Source organism: Lycorma delicatula, chromosome 8 (genome assembly GCF_047948215.1).
Source record: "Lycorma delicatula isolate Av1 chromosome 8, ASM4794821v1, whole genome shotgun sequence".
Classification (NCBI taxonomy): domain Eukaryota; kingdom Metazoa; phylum Arthropoda; class Insecta; order Hemiptera; family Fulgoridae; genus Lycorma; species Lycorma delicatula.
In genome coordinates, this window is record NC_134462.1 from 25,783,619 (window position 1) to 25,797,661 (window position 14,043).

Genomic DNA, 14,043 nt, shown 5'->3' on the forward strand with positions numbered 1-14,043 from the left:
ATCCAGTATACGTACCATAAATTGTCATCAACAAGCATCGCGATGGCCAGCAATAATTTTTATTAATTCCACTGCATAAATACTAAATAAATATTAAAAAAAATCCTTTGCTACATAGCAATTTCTAAAATTCACATCTCAAAAAAAATCAGAAATTTTAATAGTGACCAACATTTTTGTGTGCATGCTGTATTTTATCTATCAATCATTTATTTTTCAGTGTAGTCATTAAAATTAAATTATTATGTAACAATATTTCTTTATTTTGAGATTTAAGTTAAAAGTTATTATGTAAAATTTTCATGTCTTGATATTTATAACTTTCTACATAGTCATTAAGAACCCACATGAAAATAACTTCTGTTGGTAAAGACCCTCTACCTATCGATGCTCAGCTTCTTTATAAGCTGCCATTTACTCCTGGATGCTGCAATATAGTGCATCAGTTTCGCTATACTGGAAAAAACTACTCATTGTATAAGTTTTGTTTACAGTCCTGATATATTACAATACATACAAGGTCTGTTCAAAAAAATAACCAGACATGCGGTTGGCAGCATTGTGTTCTGAATAAAATCCTCTGTAACCACATGTTCTTGGATTGTTGATATCTTATTTAGTTTTCATGTTATTGTTATTTGAGTGCAACATGTTAAGTGTAGGTGGGGATTTTTTGATGATTGAACTTTTTGTCTCAATATCGTAGCTGTAAACCCAGCTTGTCTCCCAATGATTCTTTGCATGAATGTTTTTTCTGCTGTTCGATCATCAAACAAGGAACAAACTTTGCTGCAACTATATACAAATTCAATTTTTCTGTCAAAATGTCATGGCATGATCCAATCGAGATGCTAACCCTTTCTGCAAGTAATCTTGACAGTCAATCGGCAATTTGCACGCACCAGATGAAGTTGAAGGCCTTCTTGGTCGAGGGTCAGTCAATTGACTGATGACCACTTTTAAATTGTGAAAACCATTCGCATACCAGCTACCACCTAGAGCATCATCTCTGTAAGCTTGTTTCAAAACTTGAAGGTTTATGTGAAAGTTTTCTCTAGTTTCACGCAAAACCTTACGTTATCATTACTCCTGAAAAATTGTTGCTAACACTTAAAACATGTTGCACTCAAATAACAATAACACAAAAACTAAACGAGATAATCCAAAAACATGTGGTTAGAGGAAGTTATGTAGACCACAATGCTGCCAACCGCACGTCACTAAATATCTTCATTGGCACGTAATTAAAAACATTCGGTTATTTTTTGAACAGACCTTGTACAATTAAGAACTTCCTCATTTTTTGTACACTACTTCTATGCTGTAAAGTAGCATTCTCAAAACTCCTGTCCTACATCTATTCATTTAAAGGGATGATGCAATAATTGCATATTTATCCAGGTCCTTATAGCTGTGGCTAAATATATGGCATATTATAATTCATCCCTAGATGTCACTTTCAAACTAATAACAACCGACAAATATGTAAGTATTAACTCCAAGATCTTGCAAATGCAAGTCACCCAGATGGTGAACTAAATATTATCTTAATCCAATAATTTTTAGTGCTATTCCTAAAAAATTCTTTCATGTGTAATAAATTATAATTTATAAATAGAACTGATTGCTGGTTCTTGTCACTTATAAAAAAATAAACCATACAATAATTTTTTTAACAAGTTATGAAGATGAAAGTTTTAAGTGTGCAGCTATTAGAAATATTTTTTTAAATGTAGAAAAATTTTCATTTAAATTAAAAATAATTTTTCAAAATGAGAAAACTATCATTAAAAAAGAATAAAAAGAAAAACTTGCCCACACATTAGTTTTTCACCTTAAATTAGAAAAATTAAAAAAATTATGAGGATTTTCTACTAAACTTTAATTAGGCTGTGTTAAATAAAGGGAATTGCTGTTATTAAATTTCTGCAGAATTTTGGCCTTAAGTTAACTATCAATTTCAAAAATGTTGGCCTTGATTTATCCCCAGTTGCTTTATCTACATTTAATGTGAACTTTTTTAAAATCAGTTTTATTTATCACCTTGCATTTATTAACTATCAGTTTTATATATATTTCAGATCAGATTGGTGTATTATTTTTTTATTGTTTATTTTATTTATCATATCTTTTACTTGTGCATTAACTTAAATGATAAGTTAGCATGAGATGAGTGTAAGAAACTTTCAGGTTTTTCTGAGATTTAAAAAAAATATCTGTTCCTCCGTTTATATCCATCACCTCCTTGTTATTCCCCATAGATATTTTTCTTATAATCTTGGAGAGGCTTTTTTAATTTTTGAAGTAGTTTTTATAAATTTATTACTTACTGTATTTTAAATGCAGAAAGTTAATTTTACAATGTTAAAAGTATTGTAAAACATTATGGCTTTTTTAAAATATAATTATGTAGTAAAATGGGAGAAATGAATTTTTTCTAGTTTACTATGATTTAACTTAGGTCTATAATTCATTTTGAATAACATTCCTGGCTTTTTTAAATCCTGACATATACTTCACATTTCTATAAACTTATAGACAAACAACTGATGACTAAGGAGTAATTAGTGTTTTGTTGAGAAGTTGGTTTAGTATGTCAGAATGCCAGTAGTAACATCAACATTAAAAGCATAGTTCCTGAGCCGATTCAGTTTTCTGCAATAGTAGATCAGAATTGGAATGAGACAGCAACTACACTTCATTAGTTGATAACTATAATAGTCTTTGTTTTTTTCCTTTTAAATAATATAATGGATATGTTTGTAAATATTATTATTAATGACACATCAACGCCCATAACTCTTACAGTAACTGAGAATATTCCAGAATGTAAAAACATACATATTTGTTTGGAAATAAATACATACTTTAAAACCTTTCGAAAAGGGGAAAGTTCATAACAAAATGAATGAACCTCCAATTTAAAAATGAGATTTAATGAAAAGCATCATCATAACTATCCCTAAACTGCATTTGTTCATCTTTTCATCATCCACTCATTCCTAAAGAATTAACTGTTTTATTTGTGGGATATTGACAAACAACTTTTCCTGACAAAATAAAACTGAAATCAACTTAAGAAAAATAAACAACACTGTACAGAAGCAAGACGCTACTGAAGATATATTATTTCTATTCAAGAAGACAAAGCATGGAGTATGAACACGAGCATTCCCTTTCTTCAGTACACATGCAAAAACATGGCTTCTCAAATATATCCATTTTTTATTTATCCCTCGAACTTTGTAGAGACTTGCAGTCATCAGGTATGAAACAAATTTCAATTCTTCTTGCTGCTATATATGAAAAGATGAAAAATTCATCATAAATTTACTCAGCCGCTAGATAAATTATCCTAAATTAATACACAAGTGCTATTCTGGTCTCCAGGAACTGGAGGCAACATAATGTTAGCTGCAGTGTCAACATTCCCTCACTGCATTTCCTCTCTTCAGTGAGGGGAACGGCACTATCATATCAGTGAGACTCCAGTCACCAGCACCTAGACTGTATCATTATTTCATTCTGGACCTTCTGGGTTGAGGAATGTGTGGAAAAACATTTCTTTATTCTTCCTGTTGGTTTTATTGTCCATATGAACTAAACGCTTCGCTAATGTTTTCTTAAATTGTGTCCTAGTAATTTTTTATTACCTGAAATCATCTTATAAATAAAAATAACCCTTGCATTAACTACTGCCACTCCAAAAAGTAATTAAAATGCTACTTTCTGAACAATTTCACTCTTATTCAAAACAGAATGACAAGATGACAACTGGTTACTAATCAAACCCCCTTTTTTGCCTTATTGTAATGTATTACACAACTCGTGTTTTTTTTCACTGCTTTAGCTTTTTTTTTTTTTATCTTCCCAATTTCGACTAAATCAATGTCATGAGAATAACAGTTATTTTTTGTATCTTTCCATTTCATTTTTTCTTGGCCAATAATTTCACCATGTTTTAACTTTTTGTTACTTATTTTTAAGAGCCCTTTCCGGTTACTTTGTAAAATTGAACAGTATATGGTTTTCTTTTCATGTAATTTTTTTGGAATAGATATACCTAATAAAAATTGTCTGCATATTCTATACTGATTAATTTCAATATTATTTCATTTGGTATGCTTTCCTTTTGTATTAGTTGTCCCTTTACCAGCATATATAATTATTTCACAAGTTTATCCATTTGTTGTACACAATTTGTACTTCATGCCGTACTTGTAGGTTTTATTGGGTACTTAGTGGGACTATTAACTAGTAGATGGAAACATTTTCCAGAGAAAAAATAAACAGCCACACATATTCTTAGAAGATTTATAGTTATGTCCCTATAACTAGGAATCACATAAGTTAGCAAGAACAAACAAATAAAATGACCCAGACATAAGTGGGAGGAACCACACTTTACTATTAATTTTTCATAAGCACAGTGCGGGCTCATGACCATGAAGACCTGAACTTGTAATAAAAAATAATTACAGGTTCCTATACTTTAATTAAGTATTAAATCAGATTATCGTAAAATACATGCATCACACTGGGAGAAGTTTTGACCATTTCTACGTTGCACTAGACAAGAATTCCAGCTCCCAGGAATTGGAATAGCACCCAAAAATATTAGAATTTAACCCAATGTGTTAAAATTTTTTTATATGTCACTAAATTTTTGCTGTTTTTTTAAACATAACACATTTATTGTTTTAATTAGCATTCAATATTGAGAAGATTCAACAGAATTGTTGAAACAGTTAGAAGCAAACTGTTAATGTAGATCTACCCTTATTAAATTTAAAACTTTAAAATACCACAAAAGATTAATTTTTTTATATAAATTGTGAACTACATGTTTTACTGTCAGATGTGTAGCAGACTCAGTAATAAGACTATTGTAAGTCAGAAACGGCTAAAGTGGTTGAAATCCACTGTCAACTTTGAGATAAAATGGAAACAAGGAATGAGCAAGGGTGGTATGGTATTTATAATAAAAGATGACTAGTAGCTGCACACAGTGCAAGAGAATATGTGCAACTCACAGTACACAGTTTCAAAAAATGACACTAAGTTGTAAAACCAATCGCACCCTTTTATCAGAGATGTTGGACTTCATACAAAATTTTACATATTAAAGCAAATTCATACAAATATCTTATTACAGCTTTAACAGTTGCTGAAGAATTGTGCTTTTCATTCAAAAATATCTTTAGTCAAAATTTCTGGAATCTTTAAAAAACTAAATGATTAATTGGTATATTTCAAAATTTTCACGATTCTAGTTCACAGATTGTCATTTTGAAAATTACCCACAAAAAAACCCTAGGTATTCTGGACTCTTTACAACAGTCAGATTATCACCCAAGGATTAAATCTGGGCTTTTTTTTGTTAATTATTAACTAAAATTTTCTAATTATAGCTGTTGTATGACAATATTATGTAGACCAACAATAAATATGCTGGATACCATCTGACTATGATTTAATATTCTGTTATAGTGACAGATTATATTAAAACGGAAGGTTAGTAAAAAGAACAATACAGCGAGTTTTGAAAATGGAAAATGTCCAAAACGCCTCAACATGTGATTTTAGTTACTAAGAAAAGTAAATTAATGTACTCCATATAAAAATTATGATCATCTAGGCAGAAAAATGTATATATTTTAATAATAATTTTAGTAAAAAGAGCTGTTACTTCTACAGTACAACCAAACTAAAACATGAATATACGACACCCGTACAGAAAATAACTCGCATTTTATATATAGCACATGAGGAATAGGAGGGGAGAGTCTTAGTGCAGCAGACTCCGCATGCATCTAGTAGTGGTAGAGAAACAGGTCATTGTAGCTGTTACAGGTTGACAACCACCTAAAATCAAATGGAATCTCAACAGATGTGTAGCAGGCTCTGTAATAAGATTCTTCTAAGCCATAAACTGTCAAGTGGTTACAATCCATTATAAACTTTGTGATGCTTATGGTAAGAATGGTATGAGCAAGGATGGTGTGGTATTTAATAATGGGCAAACTGATGTCTATAATTAACAAAGAATCCAAGCCAACTGTTGTGAATGATAAATCAGTTAACCCCTCCCAGCTTTTGTCGTAATATTACGACGGTCACGATGTTCATAAAAACAGCCACTGTAGTAATATTATGACAGTCAGTTTTATTTTGTTCTGTGTCATAATATTATAAAATATATTTTTAGTACTTTTAACCATTATTAGGACTAGGTATTCACTTTTAACTAATCTACGTGTCACAGCAGCCAGGATACAAATAGTTTAGTGTACGTTTGTATGGTTTTAACGCATGAAAAGTTTTACAGTGGAGTTCGTTTTCAGTCAAGTTACTTTTGGATTTTATTGTTTCAATATTTTTATTAGTGTCTGTGAATTATTTTATTATTTGTAATGCGTCTGATTTTGTTAAAATCTTAAAAGTTTTTTTTTAGGTAACCTAAAATTTGTCCATCTGTAAACTTGTTTCAAAATTTTTCACACTGTAAAAACTTTTATGAGAAACTAAAACTATAAATTAGTGTAAATAAATGTAATATTAAAATATTTGTTACTTTTAATAGACTGGTGATCTAAACTAATGAAAAAGATATATTTTATTTTAATATTGTAATAAAAAAGCAGGTTAGGTTCATTTTTTAACATAATTACAATGTGTTTTTCATGCATTATATTTATGTTTTTTCCTATTATTTTGCCAAAATAATTCAAAATATTATAATTTAAGCTAAAAAAATCAAAATAACAAAAGAACATGTGAAAAATAAAATCAGCAAGGGGTTAAGAGAAGTTTAACAATGAGGTTTGAGAAGACAAACATAATTCAAAATTTCAGATCTCTTGCTCACAGCATTCCAAAGTTATCACAATAATCAACAGGCTACTTTACACAAGGTAAACTTGTAGGTTCCTAAACATCTTTCACGACACAATAAATGGAGAATCAAGAAAGTGATGCTTTTTTGGGGTAAAATTGTTAAGGACAATGCAACTTGTTTGTAAAATGCAACGTACAGACAAAACTAGAGCAAGGCCATATTTATAAAACATGAAAATATTGGCAAACTTCTGCTAAAAAAAAAATCATAGCACGAGTCTTTTGGGGTAGATGAATTTTGTTCTGTTATTTAACACAGCACCAGATTGGTTCAAATGTTTAACAAGTTATTAAAAAGAAGATTCATTCAAAACAAGTTGAGCTTTGGTATCATTTTCTTACATGACAATGCCAAGCCCCATACTGTCATGCAGGTTTGAACTTCAGTTGAAACAAGTCAAGCAAGTGCGTTTTGATCACCATCCTTACATCCACATCTTGCATCATCATTCTTTTATAAACACTGTCTGGCATCCCAGTGATTCAGCAAGTTGTAATCCAGAGTGAAAAGCTAAATTATGCATTTATTAGTTACTATTTTTTTTTTTTCATTATCTATTTCATTTAGTGAAATTCTTCATTATTTGGATCCATCTACATGTTTGTTACAAATTATTAACAATGATATTTAGGATATATATTTTAATGAAATTTACATTCATTTATTTATTCCAGAGGATAATAATCATAAAATATTCAGTCCTGAGCTATAACGACAATATGAGAGAAGTAATTAAAATCATGACATGATATAAAATAAATTGATAATCCTCCATAATTAACTTATATTTATAGTTCTGGGATTAAATAAAATGAATTTAACCCATAGAATAAATAATGAGTTCAATAAGATAGAGAGCTTCTCATGTGTTTGATGCAGAAATTCTGCAAGTTAGAAATGTTGTATTAATTTATTTCTTGATTTTTTTTAACATTAAATGCACCACATTATTTTTGATTTATTTCTTTTAATAGATAAAACTATATATTAATATAGGGTGGGCCATATAAAACCGTCTCAGCCATCTGACACATACTGTCAGAAGATGGTATGTTAAGTTGCATATGCACATTTGTTGGTCTTACTCACTCATAAGCCTTCAGGTCTTCCCATCCCATTCATTAAGTGTAATGTTTGTGTCATGATGTATTCAATTGAGCAGCATGTTTTCATTGTGGAGGAATATGTTCACACAACTTCCAATAAATTTGGTTCATGATGGGATGTATCCTAAAAGTAATATTCCTGCAAAATATGTGAACAGAATAAAATAATCAACAGTTCGAACTCCAGAAGTTGTTGATATAGCAAATCACGCTGGAAGGAGTCCTCACAAATCAACTCAATGATTAGCCCAACCCAACAGGAGTTTCTTGAATACTGTCAGCATATACATCACGGTTTACAAATGAAAGTCTACCATGCAGCGTTATGCATTAATTAAAACATGATAAGGGTAAATGAGTAAATTACTGCAAGTGGCTCTTACAGAATATTAGCAAAAAATTTCTTGATCATTTTCTCTTTATTTCAACAGATGAAGTGTGGTTCCATTCATCAGAATACGCAGAACTCTTCAAAAAAACCACTCCACATGATTTAAAAAATGGCGTTTGTTGTGCAATTTTTGGAAGCTGGATCATCAGACCAATATTCTTTGAGGGACTGTTAATACTGATGTCAAGTTACAACTGTACGAAGAGTTTACGCATTACTTGAATCCAGAAAAATTTTCTTATGGATACTTACAAGATGGAGTGCGACTTACCACACTTCTGATCAGTCTCTCGCTCGAATTTACAGATTTTATGAAGGATAGAACAATCGGTATGGATTTGTGGCCACCCTGATCTCCATGCAATTTTTACCTCTGGACCTATCTAAAATAGTCTACAAGATGCAGCACCCCCCCATGGATACTGGAAGAGTTGAAAGACAACATACGTGGTCTGTAAATACAGTAATGAGACCAGTTTTTTTTGGAAGCCAAAGTGGCAACACTGTAAAATTAATAATAAACATATGGTTATATGAACAGCTGATTTATATTAGGTATTTGTATTTTTAGTCTATTGTTGCCACATGAGATGTAAACAAACTTTTTGTGAAATGAGTTTTTATTGTGCGTTACAAAAATGAGCGATAATTATGAGCAACGTTGTGCTATCAAGTTTTGTGTTAAACTCTGTGAGAATGGTACTGAAACTTTCAAGATTGATAAGGGCGTATGGAGATGACGCTCTGTCACAAGCCCAACCTTTTAGGTAATTTAAAGCATTTTCAGATGGCTGGGAATCAGTTGCAGACGATCCATGCTCTGGAAGACCATTAACGTCAACAAGTGATGGACGACAATCTTGAGCGAAACAGACTTGATATAGTACAATCTGCGATTAACTGTCAGAATGACTGCAGAATCATTGAATTTGAGCCGTACCACAGTCCATCAAATTTTGACAGATGAATTGGACATGAAAAAAGTTTGTGCAAAATTTGTCCCAAGAAAACCTCACTATTGAAACAGAAAACCAGTGGAAGCGTGCCGCAATCTTCTAGAGCAAACTGAAACTGATTTTCTAAAAAATTGTTATTGCTGGTGATGAATCTTGGATATTTGAGTATAACCCAGAAAAAAAACGCCAGACCAAGGAGTGGCACACTAAAAAAAATCAAAACCATGCCAATTCGTTTCTTCGATAGTAATGCCATTGTCCATAAGGAGTTTTTGCCTACAGGGCAGACAAGTAAATCAATATGTTTACAAAGAAATTCTTGAAAGACTGCAAAAAAGAGTTACCCCAAGTGAGACCAGCCATCAAAGATCTGGATGCTGCATCATGACAGTGCACGTTGTCATACTGTGCTCTCAATTAATGAGTTTTTGGCAAAGAAAAATATTCCTGTAGTTCCTCAACCACCTTATTCCACCGATGAGTCCATGCGACTTTTTCCTCAAACACCTCAAAGGACATGATTTTGGAATAGTAGAAAACATAAAAAAAGATGTAATAGACCATCTGAAGGATATTCCAATTTCTGAGTTCCAACGCTGCTATGAAGAGTGGAAAAACCATTTGAAATGTTGTGTGGCTTCCCAAGGGAACTATTTCGAAAGTCATGAGTCCATATATAATTTGATTGTAAATAACAAGTTTTTGTGAACCAGTCTCATTACTTAATTTACAGATCTCGCAGAACAAGAGATTGCCAGGATTCCAGAACTGCAGAAAGTTTTTAACATGATTTGTGCCCTTAACTGTGTACAGTGGCTAGTGGTGAGTATTTTGAACAGAGACTTTAAAATTACATTACAATATTGTAAACATCTCTTTTTCAAAAGCACTGTAATCAAGAATCAATAAGTAATTTAATATCAATTTTTGCTATTCATTTTCAAATGTTTATTTCCTGTGGCCGGTTTTATTTGGCTCACCTGAACATTACAATAAACCTTCTTATATATATTAGTACTATATGATACTAAGTATTAAAATGTAATAGATATTTAGATTACGAATTTTTTTAGTTGAATTACTGTTTTTTTTTGTTTTTCATTACCTGTCTCATTTAGTGAAATCCTTCATTATTTGTTTTTTTATGTTTGTTATAAATTAATTTGGTGTTTCACTTATTATATAATTATGTACGGTTTAGTTTTCATAATAGCAATGATTTTTAGGATATAAATTTTAATGAAATTTACTGTAGTGTAACTACTAGGAATAATTATAGAACTAAGTGTGAAGTTAATAATCAGAAAATCAAATTGCAGACCTATAAGTCAACCCAGGATTTTAAGTTATTTAAAATTTTTGAGCTTCATTCAGTACATTAACCTCAGACTGCTTCAGTTTATTTTTTATTTTAATCCAAAATCCTATCCTAATTAGTCATTAAGGATACACTGATATTAGTCAATCTAAAAACTCAGGGCCAAGCTTTGCCATATGTCCTTAATATACAATGCTGTAGTCTGTACAAATAACTTGTCTGGCAGGGGGAAGAAGACATTCCACATTCCAAGATTTTTCATAGCAAATTAAATTTATATCATTCTTCAAATATTTTTAATTTGGTTAGAAAAGTAACATTTTTATAAAAATATTATTTCCACATGTTTATTACATTTACTATAGACAGCGAATTTGGGCTTTGTTTTCCAATCATCAAAAGCACAGATTCTTAAGTTTAAAACAAGCTTGTATAACAAAATGTAGGAACAGACACAAGTAATCCGCAACAATAAATTAGTTTATGCTTATTAAAGCATAAACTATACACAAGCAAAATTGATGTAACAGCATCACCATTTCAATTTGACATGATACAAATGAAACATTCAAAATTAAATGAGAAAAGTAAAAGCAGTTTATAAGTAAAAAAAACAAAAAACCCACTGCTGTTTAACAACATTAATTACATTATAATCACTCTTGCTAAGCGGCTTATTATAAATCAGCAATAATTTTATGCCACCCCAATAATTCTGAACACCAAGTAACACAATTGAATCTACTTCCACTTACTGCCAGACTGAAGATTAACTAATCAGTTGGAATTTCTACATTTCATCCAATCATATCGTAATACAGTGATCTGATAAAATGAATACCTACATCTCAGTTATGTAGCATAAACAATAACGAAGTAAAATAATTGTGTGTTTTAAGCGATATCATGGTCACAGTAATTTATTTTACTAATTCATATGGAAGACGGGTTTGTAATAAATTTAAGTGCATACAAGCTACACATGGTTGATATACTTGATAATAGACAGCTAAAATAAATTACTTCATTCAATTTAAGATCAATGAATGATAACTCAGTAACTTGGAAACTTTATTTTTTTTATTTTCTTTCTGTTTCATGTCTAAAAATTCAATAAATGTAAAAATAACATATTTTTTAAGGTGTAACTTGATTTCATCTAAACATCAATATTATATGTAAATTATCATTAAACTAGAAAGATATGCTTCACAACTTCCACTGATACCAGTAATAATTCAAAGTTTTCCTTGTATTACAATTAGCTAGTGTAATTTGTTCACAGAGGAGGCTATTTCTTCTAAGAAGTAAATGCATTTGACTCATTTCCTGATTAAATTATCAATAAGTATATAACACCTTTATTTTTGTTTTCAATACCTATTTAGAGTTATTTACACATTTATTTTACAGTATATGATGTAATAAAAAAGTGTATATACCCAGAGAATCAATTTGGTTGAATTTTTTGTCCAGGGCGATTCATTTGTTTCTTTTTATAACTTATTATGTAATTTATTACATCACACCGATGTAATAAAATTAATCATCTTTTTCCAACTGTGTATTTTACGAGTACTCCTCTCTATTATATTTCAGTGTGTAAGTATCACCTTATTTTAACTGATCAACTTGTAAGTAAAAATAATAACATATTAGTTTCAGCGCAATTGGATCAACATTATTCTGCATAATCTGTCTTAATATAAATTAGGCCTATAAAACAATACTGTATCACTGTACAGTATTTAAAGTCTTACTGAATTGAAATGAGAACTTTTAAATAAATTATTTTCCTTCAAGTTTTAATTACCAAGCTTTACTACAGATATGTGTGTGTGTGTGTGTGTGTATTATGTGCAATTTGTATGTCCAACTTTAATTTGATGTTAATATTTTAACACTGGAGTCTTGGACATTTAGAATTTTTTAATATCTTTGTTTAATCAAATGACATTAAATTTATTTATGTAACTTCATCATCAGTTTTATTTAATAGTAAATGATTAAAAGTTGAAGTTTGTATTTTGTGGCATGATGTTAAAACTATGTTATTTGTAATCTTAGTTTCATTGTCTTGACCAGTTCATTTCTTGTAGTGGTGTATTTGTATTGTTCTATAAACAAATACAAGCAATGTTGACAATTTTTATAAGCTTAAAAAATTCTTAATAATCACAAAGTTGAACATAACGTTTATTTATTATTTTTTTGAGTTTATTGCTGCTTTTAATGCAGAGATATCACAAAATAATAATACACAATTTCATGAATTCTCTAATATTTGAACAAAAGCATAAAAAAGTTAACTAAAAGTATTACTTGTGTAATTTTGTTGCAATTATTTCAGATATTTTGTTTGGAAATGTTATAGCTTTTTGTTTATTAAATAAAATATATAAAGACATATTTTAATATTTTGATGTTTAGAGTTTGAAAAACTGTGGAAAAAAGGATTAAGAAATTAAACACATGAAAAAGCTCATAACATAGTTTAAAGTAAAAAAAACTCTTCCTTGGCTGTAAAAGCCAAGGGTACACCACGGCCATCAGGTACTGACCATGCTCACATTGAAATATCAATTTCTGGTCCATTTTTTATTTTCAGTATAAAAAATTGGATCCACGTTTTAAAATTTTTAATTAACATCTTTTTTTAAAAAATTAAACATTAAGAAATATTGAACAGGATTATGATTACCACTGATTATGATAATGAAAAATGGTACAATCAAAAATCTATATTAAGAGGTAAGCTACATAAAAGCATTCATGGTTATTACTCTCAGAATGTATCCTTAGGTACAGTTAAGTCAGTTATAAAAATTATCCATAATTAGAAAATATCGAGGAAGAAATAGTTTTTTCAATCTAGCATTATAATTGCTATCATTCAATTTTAATTTACATTCAACTTATAATGTTTAGTTTCATAGTATTTTTGGAAGAAAAAAGAACCAAAGCACATATAAACATTAACTTTAGTAACACACATCATAATTTAAGGAAAGTTTGTTACCAACAGTGAATATGGAGTATCTCTTCTGGAATATTTTTTATGATAATGAACATAAAGAAAATGTGTTAAAACTTCATATAAAATTTGAGCCACGCCAAATAAAATGAATCTTAAATCGGCCAAGAACTTGTATGTTTCTATATCTTAACTGATATGTAAATGTTTGATTTAATTTACTACTGGACTTCAATGGGGCTTTTACAATTAAAATTTTATTGATTAAGGTAATAAAGGACATTATCCCTCCAATTAGATTAAAAATTTCCAAATTCCCAATCTGATTCAATGGATACACTGTAAACAAATTTGTCATCCTTGTCACTGTGTTCTCTAACTGGATCAACATGGTATTAAA

General features: G+C 29.9%; 1 protein-coding gene across 7 annotated transcripts in view; it reads right to left on the reverse strand.

Moving 5' to 3' along the window:
• Positions 1-14,043, reverse strand: part of LOC142329425 (uncharacterized) — a 73,808-nt gene that overhangs the window by 40,908 nt on the left and 18,857 nt on the right. The window contains exon 3 of one of the 7 annotated variants that reach the window (XR_012757497.1): positions 12,770-12,786. The exons of the other annotated variants lie outside the window; for them this stretch is intronic. The gene's annotated coding sequence lies outside the window, so the exon portion shown is untranslated. Of the gene's footprint in view, positions 1-12,769; positions 12,787-14,043 lie in introns of those variants that run through there. 7 annotated transcript variants of the gene reach the window in all.